The sequence below is a fragment of the Anabrus simplex genome, chromosome 1, assembly GCF_040414725.1.
Source record: "Anabrus simplex isolate iqAnaSimp1 chromosome 1, ASM4041472v1, whole genome shotgun sequence".
In the NCBI taxonomy this organism is placed as follows: Eukaryota; Metazoa; Arthropoda; class Insecta; order Orthoptera; family Tettigoniidae; genus Anabrus; species Anabrus simplex.
In genome coordinates this window covers 1,251,611,460-1,251,638,154 of record NC_090265.1, presented here as the reverse complement: position 1 = coordinate 1,251,638,154, position 26,695 = coordinate 1,251,611,460, and the positions used below count along the sequence as shown (strand labels likewise).

Here is a 26,695-nt window from a genome sequence, read left to right as displayed (position 1 = left end):
ACAATCGCTCTATACTCTTTCAAAAACCAACCTTTCCACTTATTTTCACTCCAAACTCGCAGATAATTACCGGCCAAACTCCTCTCACTTTCCAATTTACCTTCCCGCCACACCTTATTTGCAATCACTCTATACTCTTTCACCAACCAACATTTCCACTTATTTTCACTCCCAAACACATTTAAACTTACTTGAATCCCATTACCTACCTGCTAATATTACTTACAAGCAACTATAATCGACCACAAGCAATCTCTTTTTTTGCTATTGGCTTTACGTCGCACCGACACAGATATGTCTTATGGCGACGATAGGACTGGGAAGGAAGCGGCCGTGGCCTTAATTAAGGTACAATCCCAGCATTTTCCTGGTGTGAAAATGGGAAACCACGGAAAATCATCTTCAGGGCTGCCGACAGTGGGGTTCGAACCTACTATCTCCCGAATACTGGATACTGGCCGCACTTAAGCGACTGCAGCTATCAAGTTCGGTCCACAAGCAATCATCACACCACCTTCAATTATTTAGAATCTCTTTTGCCAAAAATACTCCACTCACCTTCCAACTTAATCCTTCTCGTCTTTCATTAATTACTATCATTCCTTACACACCACTGAAGCAATCTCTTAATCATAATCACTCTTACTTTCACTTATAATTCAAATCAACTTAACTATAGTCACTCTCAGCATATTCCCCTTAACAACTAAATTCACCATACATTTCTAATCCAATTAACAAACACACACCACCACCTACCAAATTTAACTTCTTAACATCTTACAATCTAATTATTTAAAAACTGAATCACCTTTCATTATTTCCACTCTCTTATTAAATTAATCACACGAAACCTCTAATCCAACCGCAACAATTTCTACGACTTAATCATTCTTCACCAACCTTACCACCTCAAAATTTTTACAATCACTCTCTTACCTTACTTGCTAACATTACTTAACATTTTACTTCTCGTTACTATGCCCTCATCACTTTTATCTCTCTTTCCCCACAAATTCTTTAGACTCCTGCTTCTCCCTTCGTTCCAATCTGCGTTTTTAATAACTTCCTCCCGCTGACCTTCGATTTCACTTTGCATGTGTCTTATACAGTCCTCCAAACCAGTCTATTTTCTTACTTCCTTGTCTATTTCCCTGCCTGCTTCCCTCCACATTTCTATTCTCTCCCTGTTATCCACTGTCTTTTCCTTTTCACTATGCACGTCCACTCCGCCATTGTGTTCTCTTACCTGCCTTTTCTCCGATCTCTACGCTATACTAAGCTCACTCAACTCACTGCTTCCCTTTGTTTTTTCCTTTTCACCATGATCGTCTTCTCCGGCACTGCTTTCTATTACCTGACTTTCTTCCACTCTCGATCCCTTCACTGCTTCCTGCTTCAGACTCTCTTCTAATACCCTTAATTTCGTCAATGTCCAGAATCTAACCCAACTACCATTGGTTACCCCTAATTGCTGTCTCCTAATGTGCGCTCTTAATCCTTGAAGTCTGGCCTTCACTAAATGTTTCTTTAGGACTTTATGATTCTTATTCCCTTCTCTTCCCATGTCTCTCTTCATCCAAATTTTCTCACTCTGTAGATTACCCGCGTTTCTTATCACGATTTCAGCCATCAATGTGGTTAACAACTTCACTTTTATAGGCCTATTACCAGGTGTTTTACCTATCATTTCCGCATCATCTATATCAGGGATGGCGAACCTTTTCCATCAAGTGTGCCATTTTAAGTCTGGTTTATTATCGTCAACTGTTGACTGTGCCACTTGTTATTTTCCTTTAAGGAATGGCTACAACCTACGACACCCATACCCCTCGACTTTCTTCCCAAATTCCCAATTATGTTGCATAATATGTTATTTTTTTATTTATTTATTTATTTATTTATTTATTTATTTATTTATTTATTTATTTATTAGATAGATATATTGTAAATACATTTGACTGCATGTTCCGTGGTCGTATTTTGCAAATACTGCAAAAAATACATTTTTAATAATGTAAGTCTTGAGAATACCTATTATTATTTGTAAATAAATAATAAGCTCCCATTGTAACATACTTCGTCATTACATATTATCACCGGGTGAGTTGGTTCGAGTCCCACTGTCGGCAGCCCCGAAGATGGTTTTCCGTGGTTTCCCATTTCACACCAGGCAAATGCTGGGACTGTATCTCAATTAAGACCACGACGGTTTCCTTCCCACTCGTAAGCCTTTCATATCCCATCGTCGCCGTGAGACCTATATTTGTGTCAGTGTGACGTAAATAAATTGTAAAAAGATAAATATTATTAGATATAAAGATCAAAAGTACTAATATTGCTAATGAAGTTCACATCCTCCATTAGCTTCATCATCTTCCCATGTTGTCGTGGTTCGTATGCTCAACAATTTCATTTCTATCTCATCACATTTCCACAAGGAAATAAAAAACAACTATCCTTGCTTGTAAGGTCACATCCATGCTTTCATCAAACATACTGCATACATCTGGGAGTTATCCAAATTAGTTTTCCATTACTCCGAAACTTCTTCACTCATTCTTATTATTCTATCCTTGACACCAGTTCACCTGGCTGGCATTCCTTTAATTCTGTTAATTACTTGTTGTTTGTTAAGGAAGTTTTCAAACAATGTACCGGACATCAATAAAGGAGTTTATTTCAAGAACGCACCGCCAGGAAGCGGTTTCCCATGTACGCTGGACTATGCAGTGAGACAGACGGAAACAGCCGCACAAAAGAACTACTGTAGGTTGTTTTGTGTAATGTTAGATATTTTGTGACACGAACTCTCTTCTTTTTTCATTTGGCATGGAACAAACATTTGAATGATTAGTCTTGAAATGGCGCTTTACATTAAATGTGAGGGACACAATTGTTTCTGTTTTCTATCAGTCCGAATTCCCTCGTCCACTGTTGTTGAAAAATCCGGTCACTACCTTTGTTAAGTTTCTGTTCTTTTCGGCACCGAAAACATGTTTGCGAGGTTCGTAAACAAAACCACCAGAAAAAGGCACTGTTATCCCACTTGACATTCGGACATATCAGTGTGGCAGTGTAGCTATATTGCACGTCCGGATGGAATTAGTATTTAGATTTTCGATATTTATTTCTTACACGTGAAACACTAAATTATATGTATTGTCTGTGGTACAAGACATACACTAAAATATTATGTTCTTGTGGCGTGAACCGGGAATCGTGTTCACGTGCCACCTAGTGACACGCGTGGCATAGGTTCGCCATCCCTGATCTATATCAACTTAGCTGAAGTTAATTTTCATTTTGTTATGGATGACGTCCACAACTTTAAAATTGTCCCCACTTTGTCCTCTCCCTTTTCTTCCAGCATTCCTTCCTGCATTCCTGATTACCGTCCTCTATCTTCAGTTTCAACACTTCCTCTTCCATATTTCTTATTTTTTCTCTGAAGATTTTTTCCCACTTTGGTCATTGATTCGTCCGTTTTCTCCTGGATCCATTGCCTCATATTTTTGAACTACTTCACTTGTTCTGTATCATACTCTTAATCTGTTAAAACGGGCAAACTTCTTCCACAACCTCCTTTACCACCCTCCTTATGACTTCCACGTCTTCCCAATAAAATTCATGTTGCCACTGGAAATCGGGCCGGGGTTTACTTACACGCCCCCTATAACTAGCAGTACCATTATCACCGCTGCCACCAACATCATCTCACCCTTCATTCCCATTTCCACTTCACCTTTCTCTCTTTTGGTTGTTTCCTTCTTCGTTTTCCCCTCCCATATTCCGATAACTACCCGATATTGTTCCACACCAATCATCTTCCTCGTCATTCTCGGCTTCCTTCTTGCACTCACCGCTCACACTCCACTCCCACTCTACCAGCACACTCGATCCCGCACGTCCGCACGCGACGCTTGCTTACGCTAACTGCATTAGTTTAGTATCTCAGGCCTACAAAATTTTGACACATATTATTTACAAAAGAATGGAAAGACGAGTTGAAACTGAGTTGGGTGAAGATCAGTTTGGCTTCAGAAGAAATGTAGAAACACGTGAAGCAATCCTGACTTTACGTCTGATCTTAGACGATCGAATTAAGGACACACACATACATGGCACATACATACATGGCGTTCACAGATCTTGAAAAGGCATTTGATAATGTTGATTGGACCAAGCTATTTGAGATTCTTAAGGTGATCGGGATCAAATGCCGAGAACGAAGAATGATCTACTATCTGTATAAAAATCAGTCGGCAGTGACAAGTGTTATGGGGGTTACCCGTGGAATGCAGAGGTGAAAGAAGGTGCGGGCTGGAATGGGTCTAACTAGAAAGCTGAGATATTAATTAAAATTTCAATAAAGGTTATATTTTCACAAATAGAAAAACTTTACAAATTTCACATAGAATTTCAACAAATAACAACAACTCAACCACTATCCACTAATCAGGTACAAGGTATAATTTTACAAACGAAAGCCCGAGTTTCGGGGTCTTTACAAGTTCTGGGGTTCAAGCCCCAATTACACAATCCTTGAGCTACTAGCCCAACTTTACCAAGGTACACACATTTGTTCAAAGGGCAGAAAACCCCTTCATTCAAGGAGCACTTGCTCCCAACTTTTAACCTTAAGCCTCCCAGAGGCACTTTTCAAACACAAGAAAGAGCTAACCCGCTCTCAATTTTTCAAGCCTATTAAAGGCAATACCAGACTATTACACTAAATTGCCATCAAGGCACCGCTTACATCAAATGAAACGGGGGTATCTCGTACCCAACCTACTGGGCCTCAGTGGAAAAGAACAGATTAAGTAGGCCTAAATGGCCCAAAATACCAAGATGAATGGAGGCGTGGCTTGCACGCCTACATGAAACCTTTTAAAACCTAAGGGGCACTAGCCCGAAGAAACTGGGTCTAATCCCAAACTATGGAGGTGACTCGTATGAGAAAACTTTAAAACATTACAGAAGGGAAGAAACAGTTACAAAACGTAGTCACCCCAAACCAAAAATGAAGGAGAGCTCAAAAGGGTAAAGCACTCTCTATCCCCGTTTTACAGTTAAATATATGTGAAGTTTCCCGCCTCCTGCTACACATCCATACACTAGGCTAGATGTTGTTCGAGTGGCCGAGAGAGAAGAAAATCAGCAGTTTTTATACTCTCGGGGAAGATTCGAGACTTTCATGAATAATTAAGACACACCCACAGTCGTTTATTGGCTGGCTAAAAGTCACACATCAAAATTGAAGAAGAAAGACACGATTGGTCAAAAATTAATTACAGAAATTCTGGATTGGCTAAGTTCAAACCTGGCGGAAAGAAAAGATTTATATTGCCAAACCCACAAATGAAAGAACGAAATTTAGTTATAGGAAAACTTATGAGTGCAAAATATCTTCAAGAAAAGTTCCTTCACTTCGCACCAGGGTGCATGATCATAGTTTTTTAGTAGAGACATCTATAAGAGAATGTCCACACTTCGTGATCAATAGAAAACAAAACAAGTTGAATTCCACACAGTACTGACAACATCGTAATCACAAAATTTACGGTTGTGACATCTTCTGAGAAACTTATGAGTTGATACAGTTGTTAAAGTTCAGAGTTTCTCCTGTAGAGGAGTACGTTAAGGCGGAAAATTCAAATGTGCGGCGTAGAGGTGTACCAGCCGGTACAATACGAATCGAGGGCCTTGAAAAATAATCAGCAATCCAGAAAGGAGTGCGGCAAGGTTGCAGTTTGTCCCTCCTATTTTCAATGTTTACATAGAACAGGCAGTAAAGGAAATCAAAGAGGAATTTGGAAAGGGAATCACAGTCCACGGAGAGGAAATCAAAACCCTGAGATTTGCTGATGATATTGTTATTTTATTTCAGACTGCAGAAGATCTGGAGAAACTGCTGAATGGTATGGTACAAGATGAAGATAAACAAGTCCAAAGCCAAAGTAATGGAGTGCAGTCGAACGAAGTCAGCTAATGCAGGACATATTCAATTATGAAATGAAGTCTTAATGGACGTAGGTGAATATTGTTATTTGGGTAGTAAAATAACTAACGATGGGAGAAGTAACGACATAAAGTGCAGACTAGCACATTGATATAGGAAATAGAAATATGTTTTTGATGGCTCTCGTTTGGAGCGTAGCATTGTATGGAAGTGAATCATGGACGATAACTAGCTCAGAAAGAAAGAGAATAGAAGCTTTCGAAATGTGGTGTTACAGAAGAATGCTGAAGATGAGATGGATACATCGAATCAGGAATGGAAAGATACTGAATCGAACTGGTGAGAGGAAATCGATTTGGATAAATTTGACCAGAAGAAGAGATAGAATGATAAGATACATCTTAAAACACTCAGGACTTGTGCAGTTGGTGTTTGAGAGAAGTGTAGGCGGTATGAACGGTAGGGGTAGACCAAGGTATGAATATGGCAAGCAGATGTAGGATGCAATAGTTACGTAGAAATGAAAAGTTTAGCACAGGATATGGTGGCATGGAGATCTGCATCAAACCAGTCTATGGACTGATGACTCAACAACATTGTTACATGATCTGTATAACAGTAGCGTATTCAAGTCTAGAACGTACTAACGTATTGTAGAGTGTAATTGTTGTGCTTCTTTAAATTGTTTTACATTACGCATAACAAATCCTAGCATTTTATAAGCGCTGTTAGATGTTCTTTCAACATGATTTCGGGATATTAATTGGAATCAAATAATATACGAAAGCCATTGCCACTTTCTTCAAGTTGTCCGTGAATATTGAGTAAGTGAAAGTTACCGGGACTGACTCTTGAAAAAGAAAGGGTTGCACTCTTAGAAATGTTGATTTTTAATTTGTTCTTAATGCTCCATTCGCTGTTGTTATTGATATTGCACCGTAGAAGATCGCAATCCTCTATTGATGAAATACGCCTGTGTAACTAAAGATTATCTGCATAAAGGAAGCAGTTAGAAAGTCTTACACAATCCGGGAGATCATCCACAAAAATTCGTGGAATTGTCAAACTCCTGACAAGGAAGACACATTTTTAGATTTCTTCTTGTTTTATCGCGTGTTCACTGACTAGCCTATTGAAGCCCGTACACCAATGTGCCCCTACTTACGATACAAAGAGACTGTGAAGCCTGAGGGGTCTGAACTTTATTTCGCAAAATTAATTCATAGTAGAACACCCGAAGTGAAATGTTTCTTCTATCAAGGCCATATAAATGAGAAGACAGCCACGCTTACGCGTTTCTTCAAAGAACGGCTATTTGTAATCAATGTGTGTCCCCTCGGGCCTAAAGTAGGGCACAATTTAAGTGGAATGTATTTTAAATCCCCAAAGGATTCTTTAAATAACTGCATAATAACAGCGAGACTGCCCACGAGAGTTACAACACAAATGACAGCGTAAATTTAACGGACGAGTTAAGAAGGGCGGTAGCTTTTGTCAGTATTTGTTTGACCGTACTCTGTTCTCACGCGTGCTTCTCCTGCCCCCAGCAGCTCTTCTCACTTTTCACGACCAACTACAGCTCCCTTTATCGTTCCTAATAACAGAGCGATACCGCGACCAGTTTTTCAACTTCACCTCCTGCAGCCAGGAACGTGAATTGATTACCAAAAACGATAAGCAAATATTATTAGACAAATCTTTTATACTTTCCTTTTTTTCTCCATAGCATTATCGTTTCAAAAGTCTCTATTCTAAATAGTCTGTAATTAGGTTCCGTATTTTATAATAATAATATTATTATAATGTATTCTTGCTGTGCCGTTGAAGTGCTTGAATAAATAGCAGGCTTCTCGAGTCATGAGTTATTGAGCAAAGACCGGCATCTGACAACACAGTCAGTCGATAAACTTATATAAATTAACTCCTTTGCTCACTTAAAGTACCCACATATTATCACATATTTGTTCCACTACCTCCCTGTGTTTGGAATGCAATTCATTTCCTTTCTTTTTTTAATCCATTATCTGTGACTGAAATAAAATTATTTACCTCTATTTACGTTCAACGACAGAAAATTCTGTTGACCACTGGGGTGTACTTAAAGTGGGGTTTCTTTCTGACTTACGGCTCCCTCCCGCCCCGATATACCGAAAGAAAGAGCGAGATAATAATATTAATAATAATAGGCCTAATATTTTTCTTTCTTCCTTTCTTTCTTTCTTTCTTTCTTTCGTTCTTAATCTGTTGACCCTCCAGGGTTGATTTTTCCCTTGGACTCAGAGAAGGATCTCACCTCAACCGTCTCAAGGGCAGTGTCATGGAGCGTGAGACTTTGGGTCGGAGGATACAACTAGGATGAAGGACCAGTATCTCTCCCACGTAGTGGGGCACCTGCTATGCTGAACAGCGACCTTGTGGTGAATGGGAGATAGGGGGGGGGGGGAGAGACAAGGAAGAGAGAAGGAAGCTGCCGTGGCCTTAAGTTAGGTACCGTCCCGGCATTTGCCTGGAGAAGTGGGAAACCATGGAAATTCACTTCGAGGATGGCTGAGGCAGGAATCGAAACCCCTTTCCTCATCTGAACTCCCGAGGCTGAGATGACCCCTTTCCAGTCCTCGCACCACTTTTCGAATTTCGTGGTTGAGCCAGGAATCCACCGGGCGTCCGGGGGTGGCAGCTAATCACACTAACCACTCCACCACAGAGGCGGACTTTATTATTTATTATTCCCTATCTATTCCAATCTTCCCATCCCCCACACGTTCCCTATTCAGCATACCAGGTGAGGCCATCTGGGTGAGGGCCTGGCCCTCCTCCCCAGTTGTATCCCCGACCCAAAGTCTCACGCCTCAGGACATTGCCCTTGAGGTGGTAGAGGTGGGACGCCTCGCTGAGTCCGAGGGAAAGACCAACCCTGGATGGTAAACGGATTAAGAAAGCAAGATATTATTACTATATTCATAATAATTAGGTTACTGGAGCGACTGAGCGGAACTTGAAGGAAAAGCATCAAAAGTGCAAATTTTCGGATCAATTCTTATAAGTGCATAGGCCTATATGTCTATGACAAATAAAAAATAGGACGAAGGCAAGAACTCTCACACAAATTGTACTCTTTAAGTGCTGATGGATATAAAAATAGAAAGTCACATTTAAGAAAAAAAAGTACCTCCCCGGCGGGGAATCGAACCCCGGTCTCCCGCGTGACAGGCGGGGATACTGACCACTATACTACCGAGGAACATGCTAGTGCTCGCGTTGTGTAAAATGAGTTACTATAAAAGTAATCGGTAAGATCCTCACACACATCAGCGTATAATTAATTTTTATTCTATCTACACCCCAAAGTATTATAATTTTGCAAAATATAAACTTGAAATAGTAGCCTAGGTACTTCAACAAGTTACGTAATAAATTATTAAGAAATAAAAATTTCCGGTACCGGGAATCGAACCCGAGCCTCCTGGGTGAGAGCCAGGTATCCTAGCCACTAGACCATACCGGACTACGCTGTAAGGTGGTCCATGTGCACCACTTATCGTAAGACTGTAATTTTATATATTACAGTAAAGTGGACGTTGTTCTCGTTCATACAGTATTATAGTGAGCTTCATCAGTCTTTAACTATTGCGAAGTTTGTTATTCATGAAAATTCCTTAACTAGTTCAGGAGAAAATACACATCAGTTTACAATGTACATTACTAAATCCATGTATGACTGTGCATTGAACGAATGTTTCCGTGGTGTAGTGGTTATCACATCCGCCTAACACGCGGAAGGTCCCCGGTTCGATCCCGGGCGGAAACAAGCTTTTCTTCCTCCTGTTTTGTAAAGACATTAGATCAACAGATTTGCAATATGAAACGAAGAAAGATCTTCAAAGTCTAACATTCCCTACAGCATATTAAAGATATGAGTGTCAGACGGCCAAGCAATATAAGGCTTTTTGTTATACTGTGCAGTTTCTGTGCAACAAGAACGACGACGAAGACGACGCACATCGATTTATGGGAAATGTTTACGTTAAACCTCTGTCTGGTGTTTCCCTGCTAACATAAATCGCAATCTAAAGAATAGAAATATAACCACTGTATTACAGTTCATATTGGAAGTACCGTTTGACACCAACGTTTTTAATGTGCAGTGGGAAATAATATGTAGTTCCTTGCTTGAAAATCTATCGATCGTGTATCTATAAAATAAACATGTTTCCGCCCGGGATCGAACCGGGGACCTTCCGCGTGTTAGGCGGATGTGATAACCACTACACCACGGAAACATACTTTCCGCTATGTTACAAACTTGTATATCCCACTGAACTAATTAAGTATTTTCTTGAATGCCTTGCTTTATAATAATTATAGAAAGACATACACTTTAAATAATATTGGAAAAAATGTTCATTTTATTATACATGAACCTTTTTATATTCGGTTGACATCTCTGAGTCATATATACTATTGTGACTGTCAGCTAAGGTTGTCCGGTATGGTCTAGTGGCTAGGATACCTGGCTCTCACCCAGGAGGCTCGGGTTCGATTCCCGGTACCGGAATATTTTTATTGCCTTTATTAATACATTAATTTGCTTATTGAAGCATCTAGGTTACCATTTCAAGTTCATAGGCTAATTATTATGCGTTAGGATGCAAATAGAAACAACGTCTTTTTGAACATTTTTGATTATTGTACTAAGGTATTGTACGGTAAGGTATTTTCCATAACACAAAATCGTAACGTGTTCTTTGGAAAAATAGTGGTCTGTATCCCCGCCTGTCACGCGGGAGACTGGGATTCGATTCTCCGCCGCGAAGGTCTGATTTTTTGAATTAAAATTACATTGTTTTCCACCCATCAATAGCTGTTAAAAAGTACAATTTGTGTGTCACATTTTGCCCTCCTTCCATTATTCGTATGGCACAGATATAATACCGGTATATACACTCATGTTCATAAAAACCAGAACACCTTGAAAGACTAGAGATAAGTTCATATTCATAGGGCATGTGTACTACCATGTTCTATTACCATTTGAACCATGTCGGCCCTCAGATTCAAGGTCCACATCGATATCTCGGCGCACCACCACCGACTGGTAAAATATGCCCTCGGCTCTCGTTGTCGCTATAAACCGAAAGTAATGAATCAGTGTGACTTGAGCAGACGTACAGGATGCCTCGCAGACCTATGCGAGAACCGTACCGTCAAAAGAGTGAGTTTGAAAAAGGGCGCATTATTGGTATGAGAGAAAGTGATGCATCCATCCAAAAAATTGCTGCTCGTGTGGGACGATGTGTACCGGCAGTGCAACGGATGTGTACAGAATGCTTCACAGAAGGCCGTAGAACACGAGGAGATGGGTCTGGTCGCACCACCCAGACTGACCCCCGAGAAGATCGACACCTCATCCGAATGGCATTGCAGGACAGATCTGCGTCCTCCTCGGCTCGGGCGCAACAGTGGAACAGTGTAACACATCGCATACTATCGGGAGTGACAGTCCGTCGTCGTTTATTACCGTATGGGTTACCGGCGTGTCGTCCACTTCTCCGCCTACCGTTGACTAATGTGCATGAACATGCTAGACTGCAATGGTGTATGGAACGACGTCACTGGGGACAGGAATGGCAGCAGATAGTGTTTCCGGACGAATCCAGGTTCTGTTTGTTTGAAAATGACACCCGCATTTTGGGTCGCCGCAGACAGGGGGAGAGGCATCACTTTGACTGCATTCGCACAAGACATACAACGCCAACTCAAGGCCTTATGGTGTGGGGTGCTATTGGGTACAACCACAAATCACAGTTGGTGCGTGTTCAGGGCACTATGACCAGTTTAACCTACGTGATTGGCATCCTGCGACCCGTAGCCATACCCATATTTCAGCAGGACAATGCGCGACCACATGTTGCTGCACGAACACGTTGTTACAGGATGCAGACTGTTGCCTTGGCCCGCCCGATCACCGGACTTGTCGCCAGTCGAAAATGTGTGAGATATGGTGAAACGACGGGTGTGGCTCTGTGACCCAGTGTCAACCACCAAATATGAACTGTGGAACGAGGTAAATGCACCATGGATGGCTATACCCCAGGACGCCATTCGCGCCTTATACGCATCGATACCATCACGCACGGAACAACTTATCAGTGCCCGTGGAGGACCGAATGCCTACTAGGCAAAATAACACATGCTGAACATATGTGACTGAAATGCTAATCGTTTCTGCAGAACATACTAACGAACATGTTCTTGTGAATATGAACTTCCTATCTCTAGCCTTTGAAGGTTTTCTGTTTTTTATGGACGTTAGTATACATACACTGAAAGAAGAATCGAAAGAATTGATCCCAACTTCGCACTTTAAATCTGTTGCTTCAAGTTCTGGTCAGTCGTTCCTCTTCCTATTTTCTGCCCAGGTTCCGAAATGTAACCTTATTATTATTATTATTATTATTATTATTATTATTATTATTATTATTATTATTATTATTATTATTATTATTATTATTAACCTCCTTTGGTGTAGTGGCTAGTGTAATTTTCTGCCACTCTTGGAGGCCCGGGTTCGGTTCCCAGCTCTGACACAAAATTTGAAAAGAAGTACGAGGGCTCGAACGGGGTCCACTCAGCCTCGAGAGGTCATCAACTGAGTAGTGAGGGGTTCGATTCCCATCTAAGCCATCCTCGAAGTGGTTTTCTGTTGTTTCACACCTCTCCACCAGACAAATGCCGGGATGGTACCTAACTTAAGGCCACGGCAGCTGCCCTCTTCCTTGTCTATCTCTTCCACTTCCCATCCCCCCACAAGGCCCCTGTTCAGCATAGCAGGTGAGGCCGCCTGGGAGAAGTACTGCCCTCTTCCCCAGTTGTATCCCCGATGAAATGTCTCGCGCTCCAGGGCACCCGTTAGGTGGTAGAGGTGGGATCTCTCGCTGAGTTACCTGGACGGTAAACAGAACAAGCAGATCACTCAAAAATATTGTATATGGATTTGGCAATTACTTTTCCTGGTTTTCCCGGGATACATTTCTATATAACAAAAAAAATAGGCGGAGGCTACGTCGAAGCCACGAACTCAGGTCGTTTGGACGTAGAATATGTCGCGTGCTTCTTTGAGAGAAGTGAATGCGCAAAGTTTAGGTTTAGAGTTGTTTACTATTTCCGGCTAGACTTCCCTCTTGCGGATATTGTGAGACCTCCAGCGACACGATTACATCTTGGTTTGTGTTTTCTGGCTCTCTCCATACCCTCGACCTGAGCAGTAAGATAAGGAATACTCGGTTGCGGATCATGGCGCTCGGCTTTCTTACGTTGTACACAGGTTCCGTTACTCTCAGCCTCGGACATCTTGGGCTTGTTCGACTCTCTTTGATTTTTTTTTTTTTTTTTTTTTTTTTTTTTGTCAGTAGGCTTGTGCCTTCTGTATATAAAGGTATTGCCATCTTTATAAAATTTGCCAAAATTAATAATTTCACAATTTCCTACGCTCTTAGCCTACCCACAAATATTATTATACATATCAATCTAGACGAAATGTATGACAACTCGAGATACGTGCCATCATGAAAGAAAATATTGAATCCATCGCAAGTTATTATAAATAGGCCAAGCATGTGCAGCGGCTGGCAAGTAAGTGACGAGACACATTTACCACATACCGGGTGAGTAACTTTATCGCATGCGCGGAACTCCGATTTCACCTCAAAAATGGTGGAAGCACGCACACTATTGCACCACCTGATTTCGGAAAGTATTTGGATTGACTCTTTGGACGTTTTTCTTTTCAAGTCAATTTTTGTCTTGTTTTGAAATTATTGGAGGAAGTCCGGTGAACGTTTTTATTGCGACACGCGGATTTTATCCGAGGGACTAGGCGTATTTTACGCTTTAAAAAAGCAGATTGTGAAGTTTGTAAGAGGTAAGTCGCACGGCAATGTCTTACAAGACGAGGTAAGTCCACAATGCTCATACGGCTGCTCAAATGTGTCATTCTTTGCTGTATCCAATGGATTTGGAATGTCTTGTATATATGGGCTAAGTCCAGTTTCCCCACTAAATACTCAGTACCTATTCGGCGACAGTGGAATATAGAAGGGCTGACGGTGGCTTTTCCTGGTGTGGAAATGGGAAACTATGGAAAACCCTCTTCAGGCTGACGACGATCAGGTTTCTTTTTTTTTTTTTTTTCAATCAATACTGATCTGCATTTAGGGCAGTCACCCAGGTGGCAGACTCCCTATCTGTTGTTTTCCTAGCCTTTTCTTAAATGATTTCAAAGAAATTGGACATTTATTAACATCTCCCTTGGTAAGTTATTCCAAATCTAACTCACCTTCCTATAAATGAATTTTTGCCCCAGTTTGTCCACTTGAATTCCAACTTTATTTTCATACTGTGATCTTTCCTACTTTTAAAGACACCACTCAAACTTATTAGTCTACTAATGTCATTCCACGCCATTTCTCCACTGACAGCTCGGAACATACCACTTAGTCAAGCAGCTCGTCTTCTTTCACCCAATTCTTCCCAGCCCAAACATTGCAACATTTTTGTAACGCTACTCTTTTGTTGGAAATCACCCAGAACAAATCGAGCTGCTTTTCTTTGGATTTTTTTCAGTTCTTAAATCAGGTAATCCTGGTGATGGTCCCATACACTGGAACCATACTCTAGTTGGGGTCTTACCAGAGATTTATATGCCCTCTCCTTTACATCCTTACTACAACCCCTAAACACCCTCAAAACCATGTGCAGAGATCTGTACCTTTATTTACAATTCCATTTATGTGATTACCCCAATGAAGATCTTTCCTTATATTAATACCTAGATACTTACAATGATCCCCTAAAGGAACTTTCACCCCATCAAAGCAGTAATTAAAACTGAGAGGACTTTTCCTATTTGTGAAACTCACAACCTGACGTTTAACCCCGTTTATGAACATACCATTGCCTGCTGTCCATCTCACAACATTATCGAGGTCACGTCGCAGTTGCTCACAATCTTGTAACTTAATTATTACTCTATATAGAATGACATCATCCGCGAAAAGCCTTACCACTGTCCCCACTTGTTTATTCATATCATATATATAAGAAAACATAAAAGTCCAATAACACTAAAAAGCAAAGCAAAGCAAAGTCTTCTCCGTACAGGCCACGAAACCCCTTGGAGGGGTGGAAGGTAAAGGCTTCCACTGTCCGTAACCTCGGTACTTGACGGGGTAGAGTGGTTAACTCTACGCCCGGCCGCCTTTGCCCCCAGGAATTAATCTGGTACTCATTTTTGGTGTAGGTTGAGTGAACCTCAAGGCCATATGAACCTCCGGAAGTGGAAATCTCATTTCTTAAATTTCACGACTTCCTGACGAGGATTCGAACCCATGTCCTTCCGGGCAAACCAAGCACGCCTTTACCGCCTCGGCCAGGCAGCCCCTCCAATAATACTGCCCTGAGGAATTCCCCTCTTAATTATTACAGGTTCAGATAAAGCTTCGCCTACTCTAATTCTCTGAGATCTATTTTCTAGAAATGTAGCAATCCATCCAGCCACTCCTTTGTCTAGTCCAATTCCACTCATTTTTGCCAGTAGTCTCCCATGATCCACCCTATCAAACGCTTTAGACAGGTAAATCGCGATACAGTCCATACAGGTTCGAATCCGCCATCTCCTGATACGGCGATGCTAACTCAGTCAATAAGCAATTGCGTGAACAAGGTTTTCTTATTCGTTGCATTGACCTGACCTTACACCACACGGTTCGTACGAATTGGGTATGCTATTGGAATCCATTTTTCGGGAGTACCTGCCAACGGCAGATGTGGAATTGCAAGAAAATATCATAGAGGTACTTTTTTCGCAAATTACGGCAACCTTTATTTGCGAACCTTATGAGTATTGTTTGGAAGAGCCTTCCATCTTCGTTCTGAATGCCCAGGCGTTATTGTTCAGAAACCCCTTCATTCTGGAAGTGCAACAATATGGCATGATATTTTCAATTGATCGAGTATTTCATATGGAAGCATTGCTTTTAATCGCGCCATTCCTACTGACGTCATTGTAATGGCCTATGTTCATTTCGGTTGGGAAAACCACTAGAACAATCTTCCTGGGGATGTAAAAAGGCAGGTGGAGAGTGAGTGTCTGCCATTATAATGAAAACTCCCCAACCTGATTGTGACTGATGGTAGGCAAGGGGCCTACCATTACAATGAAAATTCAGTAACCCAGTCTTCATATGAGAAAATACGTTTGGTGACTTTCCCTATCGCGTTTCTAGAATAACGTTAAGTGCTATGCAATTTTATACAATCTTGCTCACAACGTGCACACTAACTAACCTAGAATAGGGAACATGCATGATCCGGGGTTTTAATTAAAAATATGCTAATCTGATACAAAATTGCATGCAGAATTCAAAAATGTGATCAGAATGTACAAATAATAACTCCAAACATGATAAAAATCTACGAAAATGTCACGTCACGCAAGTACGCGATCTCATTGGCCTGACGTCATCGTACAGGTTGACTGAATTAGCAGACGAAATAACACGCTGTGTGCTGTGAGAAGCAGGATACACTTCGCGTATTTCTACTTTACGTTGGTGTCTAGTATGGTTAAATTCGAGGTCTATACATTGGATAATAATCTGAGTGGTATATTTTAGACTTAAAATGAATCCTGTGCAGACAGTGAGGCAGAAAACTTATAAATGGTGTAGAGTTCCGATGTGCAATAGCACATCGCATATCATCCCAAACAAATTGTTTATAAACGTTCCAAAGACGCTAAAACTAGGGAGAAATGGATTTTGGCGAGCTGGAGAAATGCTGGTGATATATCGGAAAAGTCTACAGTTTATTTTTTTGAAAATTTTAACGTAAGATGAATTTGTTTGAATTTTCAAATCACTTTTCCATGTCAGCTGTTCTAGTGGTAAAACTTTAAATTTTAATGTATGATGCTTTATTTAAATGCTTCAATTACATCTTGGAATATGAAAGTAAAAACCAATGCTTGTCTGTTGGAGTCTTATAAGTTAACAATGCTCAATTATAATAATTATCATAATATTAATGAAATAAATAACATAATTGCACACAGGTGAAAATAGTGATGTAGGTGTTTAAAATATAATCCAACTTAGCCTAAGTTTTAGGTTATACAAGCCAAGTCAATAAACCGAAGGGTAAAAATACCGCGCGAGTTGGCCGTGCGATTAGGAGCGCGCAGCTGTGAGCTCGCATCCGGGAGATAGTGGGTTTTGAACCCCACTGCCGGCAGCCCTGAAGATGGTTTTCCGTGGTTTCCCATTTTCACACCAGGCAAATGTTGAGGCTGTACCTAAGGCCACGGCCGCTTTGTTCCCATTCCTAGGCCTTTCCTGTCCCATCGTCGCCATTATGTGACGGTGTGACGTAAAGCAAACAGAAAAAAAAATTAAAGTCACAGCACCCAAAGACATTCCTGTATTGAACGACTAAAATGTCACCAGGACACTTTTCTTTCCTGATATGCTCAGCTTGTTAAAAGCCAAATGTAATTAATGTTATTGGCTTCACGCCCCGCTAGCTACTTCTACGATTTTCGGAGACGCCGATGTGCAGGAATTTAGTCCTGCAGGAGTTATTTTACGTGCCAGTAAATCTACCGACACGAGGCTGACGTATTTGAGCACCTTCAACTACCACCGGACTGAACCAGGATCGAACCTGCCAAGTTGGGGTCAGAAGGCCAGCACCTCAACAGTCTGAACCACTCAGCCCGACTTGTGAAAACTAGATGAAGTCATATTTACCTTTATCATGTTTAACTTTTTCCCTCCACAAAGATATTTAATTCTCTTTCATGGGCCCCGGAAGTGAGTAGGCCAGTTGTCCCAACCATAAATATATATTTTTTTGGGAATGATAGATTATAGCCCTATAGTACTATGATCTTTCTTTCTTTCTTTCTTAATCAGTTTATCCTTCAGGGTTGGTTTTCTCTCGGACTCAGCGAGGGATTTCACCTCTACCACTTCAAGGGCAGTGTCCTGGAACGTGAGACTTTGAGTATGGTGATGCAGCTGGTGAGGAGGGCCATTACCTCGCCCAGGAGGCCTCACCTGTTATGCTCAACAGGGGCCTTGTTGGAGGATGGGAGGATCGGAAGGGATAGACAAGGAAGAGGGAAGGAAACGGCCGTGGCCTTAGGTGCCTGGAGGAGAAGTAGGAAAATACGAAAAACCACTTCGAGGATGGCTGTGGTGGGATTCGAAACCCTTCTACTCAGTTGACCTCCCGAGGCTGAGTAGACCCCGTTCCAGCCCTCGTACTATTTGTTTTCAACTTTCATGGCAGAGCCGGGAATCGAAACCGGGCCTCCGGGAATGGCACACATTAACCACTACACCACAGAAGCGGACTAGTACTATAATGCTACCTATATGTTTATGTTAGTGCTGAAATCCGATTTCTTACTTTACTAATGCTGAAAGCCCGAAAATGTAATGTTATTCTTTAATAGGGGAATCAGTCTAGAAGGAAATGTTGAAAGTGATGTGATATCTATCCAGGTTCAGTTGTTATCCTAATACTATGGGTTACAGTACATTGCACGTATATAAAAGATGCCACTTACAAACTTGCTTTTTATCCGCGAAATTCTGCGGCCACAAAAGTCACTATTTTTCAAGAATGATGACATCTACACATGATAGATTGTCTGATTGTGCTGTTTTGAACCTTTCTTCTGTCATTCTGAAGTTATTCGCGATCATGAATAATAAACAATCGGCTTTAGCAACGGCTGATGCACAACGGCTGGTAGAGCTCCATGCGATACGGGATCGTGACGTCACAGCGCGCCGCTTACGTCAGAGGCCGTTTCACTCGCCTTGCGGAAAGGCACTATTAAATATTTTTTTAATGGTAGAAAACAAGGCAACATACCACAATGTAATACGTTTACGTACTATTTCATTGGTGTACTTTTCAAAAAAAATATTTTTGAAAATGATGCATGTTCCCAATTCTGTATACAATGTAGAATTCCGTAGCGAAACACGAGTACATCAGCTAGTTTATATATAAAATAAGAGTTTTGCCTGTACATTGCTCAGAATTTAAAAAGAATGGTATTTCTGTATCGGTCATGACCACAGGAACAAGGAAATGCACTTTTTACTTTTCCGTAATGTCTGTCTGTCTGCCTGCCTGTCTGTCTGCCCGTACGCGCAGCACGAGAAAACGACTGAAGAGAATTTAATTAAAATCGGTATGTAAAGTCGAGGTTTGAGCCACTACAATCTAGGCTAATAATCATTTTATTCATCATCATCATCATCATCATCATCATCATCATCATCATCATCATCTGTTTACCCTCCAGGTTCGATTTTTCCCTCGGACACAGCAAGGGATCCCACCTCTACCGCCTCAAGGGCAGTGTCCTGGAGCTTCAGACTCTTGGTCGGGGATACGACTGGGGAGAATGACCAGTACCTCGCCCAGACGGCCTCACCTGCTATGCTGAACAGGGGCCTTGTGAAGGGATGGAAGATTGGAAGGGATAGGCAAGGAAGAGGGAAGGAAGCGGCCGTGGCCTTAAGTTAGGTAGCATACCGGCATTCGCCTGGAGGAGAAGTGGGAAACCACTTCTAGGATGGCTGAGGTGGAAATCGAACCCACCTCTACTCAGTTGACCTCCTGAGGCTGAATGGACCCCGTTCCAGCCCTCGTACCACTTTTCAAATTTCGTGGCAGAGCCGGAAATCGAACCCGGGCCTCCGGGGGTGGCAGCTAATCACGCTAACCACTACACCACAGAGGCGGACATCATTTTATTCATGCTGAGCGAAATGGTAATTTAGGGGGAAGCCTAAATTTTAATTCTCAAATATTTGTCATTAGTTGTCCTATCGATAAATACTACGTAACTAAAGTTATATAGAATTATATGTCCGGTCATTTATGTCTTATACATTTTTACCGTACCAGCTATAATAACAGAGACATTCTTGAATTTGTATTTTTGTTACTAAGTCCATATCAACGCCTAGCCACGAGAAAATGGGTAAACATAATTTAATGAAAATCGGTGTATAGAATCGGAGAATAAGAAACTACAGTCGGGATGAAATGGTAGCTTAGGGGTAGGCACCTAAAGTGTAATTTTTAAATACCTATGTTATCGGTCCTATCGAAAAGTACTACAGAACAAAAGTTATAGAGAATACAATTTCCGATCGTTTATGTTTTATTCAGTTTTACCCACCAACTATAATAGAAGTGGTATTTCAGAGTCGGAAGAAAACTAAATGTGAAGGCCTACAATATCGAAAGCTCAGAAAACTAATCAACAATAATATTACATTGGCCTCTGTTTGTTGTGGTATTCTTTGTCTCTTACGTTGTCACTCATGTCCGATAGATGGGATTACTGCTGCGTACCGAGTATAACAACCTGCCTGAATATTGTCGGGAAATAGCTGGGGAGTTAGATAACTTTCTTGTTTAGCCTGCCATTCCTCTGGTTTATACATTTTCTATCTTTCTGATACTGATCGTACGTAACACACTGGTTCATCTTAGTATTCCAGCTCTTCGACGCCTACTCTGACGCGCTGATTGGAATGATCGGTGTGCACACTAACCGGAATTAAGGGAGAGAGTCATTTATGACCTGGTCTAGAATTACAATTTCGGCCTATTGCAAATTACAACACCACAATTCACTAACTCAAAATTCAACCCTCTAAAGAACCGTTTTAAGAAAGGCTTCTTCCTATTCACTTTTATTAAATTCTACGTTCATTTTATTACAAATTAGCATCGAAGGTGGAGTTTCTCTTCTGACTTGGAGGAAAAATTTGCCTCCAAGTCAGATAGATTTTCCCCCCGCCAGTGTAGTAAATTGAGATTTTCCGACTCATCGGGTACTCCTATTAAACAGATGAGTGAAAGGGCATAGATTTTGCCCTGGGACTCTACACTATTCGCCTCCACCCCTTCCCCCGGAAATTAAGGAGAGTTCACGGCTCACGGCTCACGGCTGCCTGTGGCCTGGTCATTTCAGCTTTGGAACTTTGGACTGTTAGATCGGCAGCGTAAAAGGTAAGAAAATGTGTGGTTTTCCATTTGATCGAGTATTTCATACGACAGCTTTCTTTTCAATCGCGACATTCCCACTGGCGTCATTGTAATGACCAATGTTAATTTCAGTTGGGAAAAACCACTAAGACAGTCTTTCTGAGGATGTAAAAACGCATAGGAAGAGTGAGTGACTGCCATTATAATGAAAAGTTCCCAACATGATTGTGACTGATAGTAGGCAAGAGGGTCTACCATTACAATAAATTCTTTTTTTTTCTATTTGCTTTACGTCGCACCGACACAGATATGTCTTATGGCGACGATGGGACAGGAAAGGGCTAGGACTGGGAAGGAAGCGGCCGTGGCCTTAATTAAGGTACAACCCCAGCATTTTCCTGGTGTGAAAATGGGAAACCACGGAAAACCATCTTCAGGGCTGCCGACAGTGGGGCTCGAACCCACTATCTCTCGATTACTGGATACTAGCCGCACTTAAGCGACTGCAGCTATCGAGCTCGGTACAATGAAAATTCCCTAACCCAGTCTTCACATAAGACAAGGCGTTTGGTGACTTCCCTTTTTTCTTTCAGAATTTGCTTTACGTCGCACCGACACAGATAGGTCTTATGGTGACGATGGGATAGGAAAGGCCTAGGAGTGGGAAGGAAGCGGCCGTGGCCTTAATTAAAGAACAGCCCCAGCATTTGCCTGGTGTGAAAATGGGAAACCACGGATAACCATCTTCAGGGCTGCCGACAGTGGAATTCGAACCCACTATCTCCCGGATGCAAGCTCACAGCTGCGCGCTCCTAACCGCACGGCCAACTCGCTCGGTGGTGACTTCACCGTCGCGTTTCTACGGTAACGTTAAGAGCTATGCAATTTAATACCATTTTACAACGTGTACGGTATCTAACTTAGAATTCTGTACACAATGTAGAAAAACGTAGCGAAGTACGGGTACATGAGCTAATAATAATAATAATAATAATAATAATAATAATAATAATAATAATAATAATAATAATTCTAATAACACTTGTGCCATGAGGAAGGCCTCCCGGTCAAGTTTTAAGTTGTGGATTTTCAGACGGTGCTTCCATCTCCAGGGAAAGCTGTTAACTTGACGAAATCATAAAAGCTTTTCCATTTGAGGACTAGAAGTCTCTTACAGCAAAATGTTACCTAATCTACAGTTTAGATCTCATTACTTGTCAGGGAGAATGTTCGTATTTAGACGTTATCCATACTGTTGATTTTCCATTGTTTATTTTAATTATCTGAAGTTACCTAAACTGCAGTTTATTTAATCCGTGATTTAAGGCGTGATATCAAGCTAATTCACCTGTTGTTGTTTGAGTCATCAGTCCACAGACTGGTTTGATGCAGACCTCCATGCCACCCTATCCTGTGCTAACCTTTTCATTTCTGCGTAACTACTGCATCTTACATCTGCTCTAATCTGCTTGTCATATTCATACCTTGGTCTACCCCTACCGTTCTTACCACCTACACTTCCTTCAAAAACCAACTTAACAAGTCCTGTGTGTCTTAAGATGTGTCCTATCATTCTATCTCTTCTTCTCGTCAAATTTAGCCAAATCGATCTCCTCTCGCTAATTCGATTCAGTATCTCTCCATTTGTGATTCCATCTATCCATCTCACCTTCAGCATTCTTCTGTAACACCACATTTCAAAAGCTTCTATTCTCTTTCTTTCTGAGCTAGTTATCGTCCATGTTTCACTTCCATACAATTCCTATATCAATGTTTGAAGTGAGCAAATTTCTTTTCTTAAGAAAGCTCTTCCTTGCTTGTGCTAATCTGCATTTTATGTCCACCTTACTTCTGCCATCGTTAGTCATTTTAGTACCCAAGTAACAATATTCATCTACTTTAAGACTTCATATCCTAATCTAATATTTCCTACATCACCTGCCTTCGCTCGACTGCACTCCATTACTTTTGTTTTGGACATTTATTTTCATCTTGTACTCCTTACCGAAGACTTCATCCATACCATTTAGCAGCTTCTAGAGATCTTCTGCAGTCTCAGATAAAATTATCATCGGCAAATCTCAAGGTTTTGATTTCCTCTCCTCGGATTGTGATTCCCTTTCCAAATTTCTCTTTGATTTCCTTTACTGCCTGTTCTATGTAAACATTGAAAAGGAGAGGGGACAAACTGCAGCCTTGCCTCACTCCTTTCAGGATTGCTGCTTCTTTTTCAAAGCCCTCGATTCTTATCACTGCAGACTGAATTTTATACAGATTGTAGATAATTCTTCGTTCTCGGTATCTGATCCCAATCACCTTCAGAATCTTAAATAGCTTGGTCCAATCGACATTATCGAATACCTTTTCTAGATCTACGAATGCCATGTACGTGGGCTTGTCCTTTTTGATTCGATTCTCTAAGATCAGACGTAAAGCCAGGATTGCTTCACGTGTTCCTACATTTCTTCTGAAGCCAAACTGATTTTCTCCCAACTCAGCTTCAACTCGTTTTTCCATTCTTCTGTAAACAATACGTGTTAAAATTTTGCAGGCATGAGATACTAAACTAATGGAATAACCTTGCCAAGCTGGTTTCTCCTAAGGCAGTCAGTAATTCAAAGGGAATGTCATCAATTCCAGGTGCCTTGTTCCTATTTAGGTCGCTCACAGCTCTGTCAAACTCTGACCTCAAAATCGGGTCTCCCATTTCATCAGCATCAACAGCCTCTTCTTGTTCCAGAACCAAATTATCTACATCTTCACCTTGATACAACTGTTGGATATGTTCCTGCCATCTTTCTGCTTTGTCTTCTTTCCCTAGAAGTGGCTTTCCATCTGAGCTCTTAATATGCATACACCTAGATTTCCTTTCTCCAAAGGTTTCCTTGATTTTCCTGTATGCAGCATCTATCTTTCCTACGACCATACAACCTTCGACATCCTTGCACTTCTCCTTCAGCCAGTCTTCCTTAGCTACCTTGCACTTTCTGTCCACTTCATTCTTTAATCGCTTGCATTCTTTCCTGCCCTCTTCATTTCTAGCATTCTTGTATTTTCGTCGTTCATCAATCAGGTCTAGTATCTCCTGAGTTATCCACTGATTCTTAGTTGATCTTTTCTTCCTTCCTGGCATTTCTTCAGCAGCCTACTGACTTCATTTTTCATGACAATCCACTCTTCCTCTGTTGTGTTTCCTTCAGCCTTTTCATTTAGTCCAATGAAATGGTGTATGGCTTTTAGTGCCGAGAGTGTCCAAGGACAAGTTCGGCTCGCCAAATGAAGTTCTTTTGATTTGACCCCCCCCCCCCCCGTAGGCGACCTGAGCGTCGTGATGAGGATGAAATGATGAAGACGACACATACACCCAGCCCCATGCCAGCGAAATTAACCAATTATGGTTAAAATTCCCGACCCTGCCGGGAATCGAACCCGGGATCCCTGTGATCAAAGGCCAGCACGTTAACCATTTAGCCATGGAGCCGGACAATTCACCTATCAGAATATCTGATATGAATTTCATTTAACCCAATCAAAATAGTTTTCACTAAAACGTCTAGACGCTTCTGCCAAAACCTCTATACAGTATAAGGCGCGAGCTTCGAGGATAGTCTGTCTGATCTTGGGGAAGCTTTATCGAGTGTTCTAGGGACTAAGGAGAGAGGCAGTCTCCTTCGGGAGTCGTGAGGCGAGGGTTTCGGCAACATGACATAATAAACAAAGCATGGCAGTCAGTCTTATTAGGTGAACTACTGCGTGTGAAGCTAGGGAAGATTTCTACTTCCCCCTTCGTATTGTACCAGGAAGAATGTCTGTCTTTGAGTGCTGACACTAGCTCGAACAGCAGGGTCTATTTCTGAGGGTGTGGCATGAAAACATTGGAGTTGGTACAGAGAGGGATATTAGTTCATTGAACTTAGATTTTTCTGATAATCTGATTTTACTGTTCATTGAAGACAAATTAATATCACCTTTCATACAAGTTGAGTTGAAGCGTCGTAGCAGGCTGAAATCTCCAGACTCTGGAATGGTTGCTGGGAACAGCCTGGACAGAAACCACGCCCGTCCTGGATGTGAAGTTCTCGACATTCTGGAATTTCTCGAAGTTCTCGAGGATTTGAGAGTTCTCTATTTCCCAGGCGCACACGTTTCGGGGTTCAATCTCCCACGGCAATGTTGATGAAAGGTGAGGCGTGATTCACACACAAGTTCTTCGTACGGCATTCAACTTACCTGTAGCACTGTTAAATAGATTGACCTTTAAATTATTGCGTTCACTCATTGCAAATGGAATATGTCAAGTGTTACTAAAATCTTGATTCAAACACCTCGCTGAATCGTAAATGTTCATAAATTGTCACTTGAAAATAAGACGATTGAACTGATTATCTGACCTTGTGTTAGATGTTAGTCGAATTGATACTTGAGATAATAATGTGTAATTTATAATGTCAAGTTCATGACATGAGCTTGTTAACATTGGCATGGCAGACTAGAATGTTCTATTAGGTCTCTAATCATTGTAATCACAGTTCTTAATTCACTGATCTCGTCAGTTTATGATTAGAGCACAATATTAAGCACAAGACGCACAGTTTATGCACGTTCAGGACACATTGGCACGTTTGTAATAAATTAAATGGTACTCCGAAATGTCCTATTCCGTCGATAAACAAAATTAAGTGATCATTAAAGTAAAACTGCACTTGGAAAGAGTCTAACACCGTCCATGAAAAATGATTAATAAGCATAAATTGTAAGTTCAATTATGACACTGAAAAGTTCTATGTTCCCTCGGAACATCACGAGAGGAAAACACAAACTCAGATATGGCATGGGTACTCTATGTTTTCACAGTCTGTTACAATGACATAAGTTTAAACACAAGTCCAGATGCGACACTCGAAAAATATTTCATGTTTCCACAATCTGTTATGAAACATAAGTTCGAACTAATACTCTGAAATACTCTTAAGTTTCCACAGTTTGTCATGAAACACAAGTTCAATGTGGTACTTGGAAAATTGTAACATTCACACGAAAAGTTTTATGTTTCCACAGCTTGTCGCAAAACACAAGTCCAAATTAGACACTCGGAAAATTTCTATGTTCCCAAAGTCTGCTTACGAAAATACAAGTTCAAAATACGAGTTCAAATGTAGTACTTGTAAGAGTTATGACACTCAAAAGAGAAATTCTAAGTTCCTTCAGTTAGTCACTGAAACACATGTCCTAACATGGCACTTGAAGAAAATAATAAAGTTCCAACTCCGCTGGAACCGAACACTCGAAATGCAAAGACTTATCCGACCATAGGTTCGGTCCGAACTCGTAGAGTTCCACCCGTCACTCGTGTCGCAGAGACAGTGGAGTAACTCACACTGGATCTGTAGTCCGGATCACCCTCCTTTTATACCAGACTAGCAAGATACCCGTGCTTCGCTACGGTATTATACTGAAATATGTAATTGAATGCTTAACGTTTTATATATAATCCTCCGAAATTCGTGATCTGACTCGTTTTCTGAGAGAATCCGCCAAAATTCGCGATCTGACTCTTTTCTGAGAGATTACGGCAAAGTTCCTCAAATTTTTCGATCTTTCTTTCCAGCAATCGATTTCGTACTTCCCGGACTAGGTCCAGGTATTCCACGTGGT

At 41.2% G+C, this 26,695-nt stretch overlaps 5 non-coding genes across 5 annotated transcripts; 2 read left to right on the top strand and 3 right to left on the bottom strand.

The window, feature by feature from the left end:
- Positions 1-9,131: 9,131 nt before the first annotated feature.
- TRNAD-GUC (transfer RNA aspartic acid (anticodon GUC)) lies at positions 9,132-9,203 on the bottom strand. The gene has a single exon. It is a non-coding gene; the product is annotated as a tRNA-Asp (tRNA).
- Positions 9,204-9,395: 192 nt separating this feature from the next.
- Positions 9,396-9,467, bottom strand: TRNAE-CUC (transfer RNA glutamic acid (anticodon CUC)). The gene has a single exon. It is a non-coding gene; the product is annotated as a tRNA-Glu (tRNA).
- A 230-nt stretch (positions 9,468-9,697) lies between these two features.
- Positions 9,698-9,770, top strand: TRNAV-AAC (transfer RNA valine (anticodon AAC)). Its single transcript has one exon. It is a non-coding gene; the product is annotated as a tRNA-Val (tRNA).
- A 399-nt stretch (positions 9,771-10,169) lies between these two features.
- TRNAV-AAC (transfer RNA valine (anticodon AAC)) lies at positions 10,170-10,242 on the bottom strand. The gene has a single exon. It is a non-coding gene; the product is annotated as a tRNA-Val (tRNA).
- A 203-nt stretch (positions 10,243-10,445) lies between these two features.
- TRNAE-CUC (transfer RNA glutamic acid (anticodon CUC)) lies at positions 10,446-10,517 on the top strand. The gene has a single exon. It is a non-coding gene; the product is annotated as a tRNA-Glu (tRNA).
- The last annotated feature ends 16,178 nt before the right edge of the window (positions 10,518-26,695 follow it).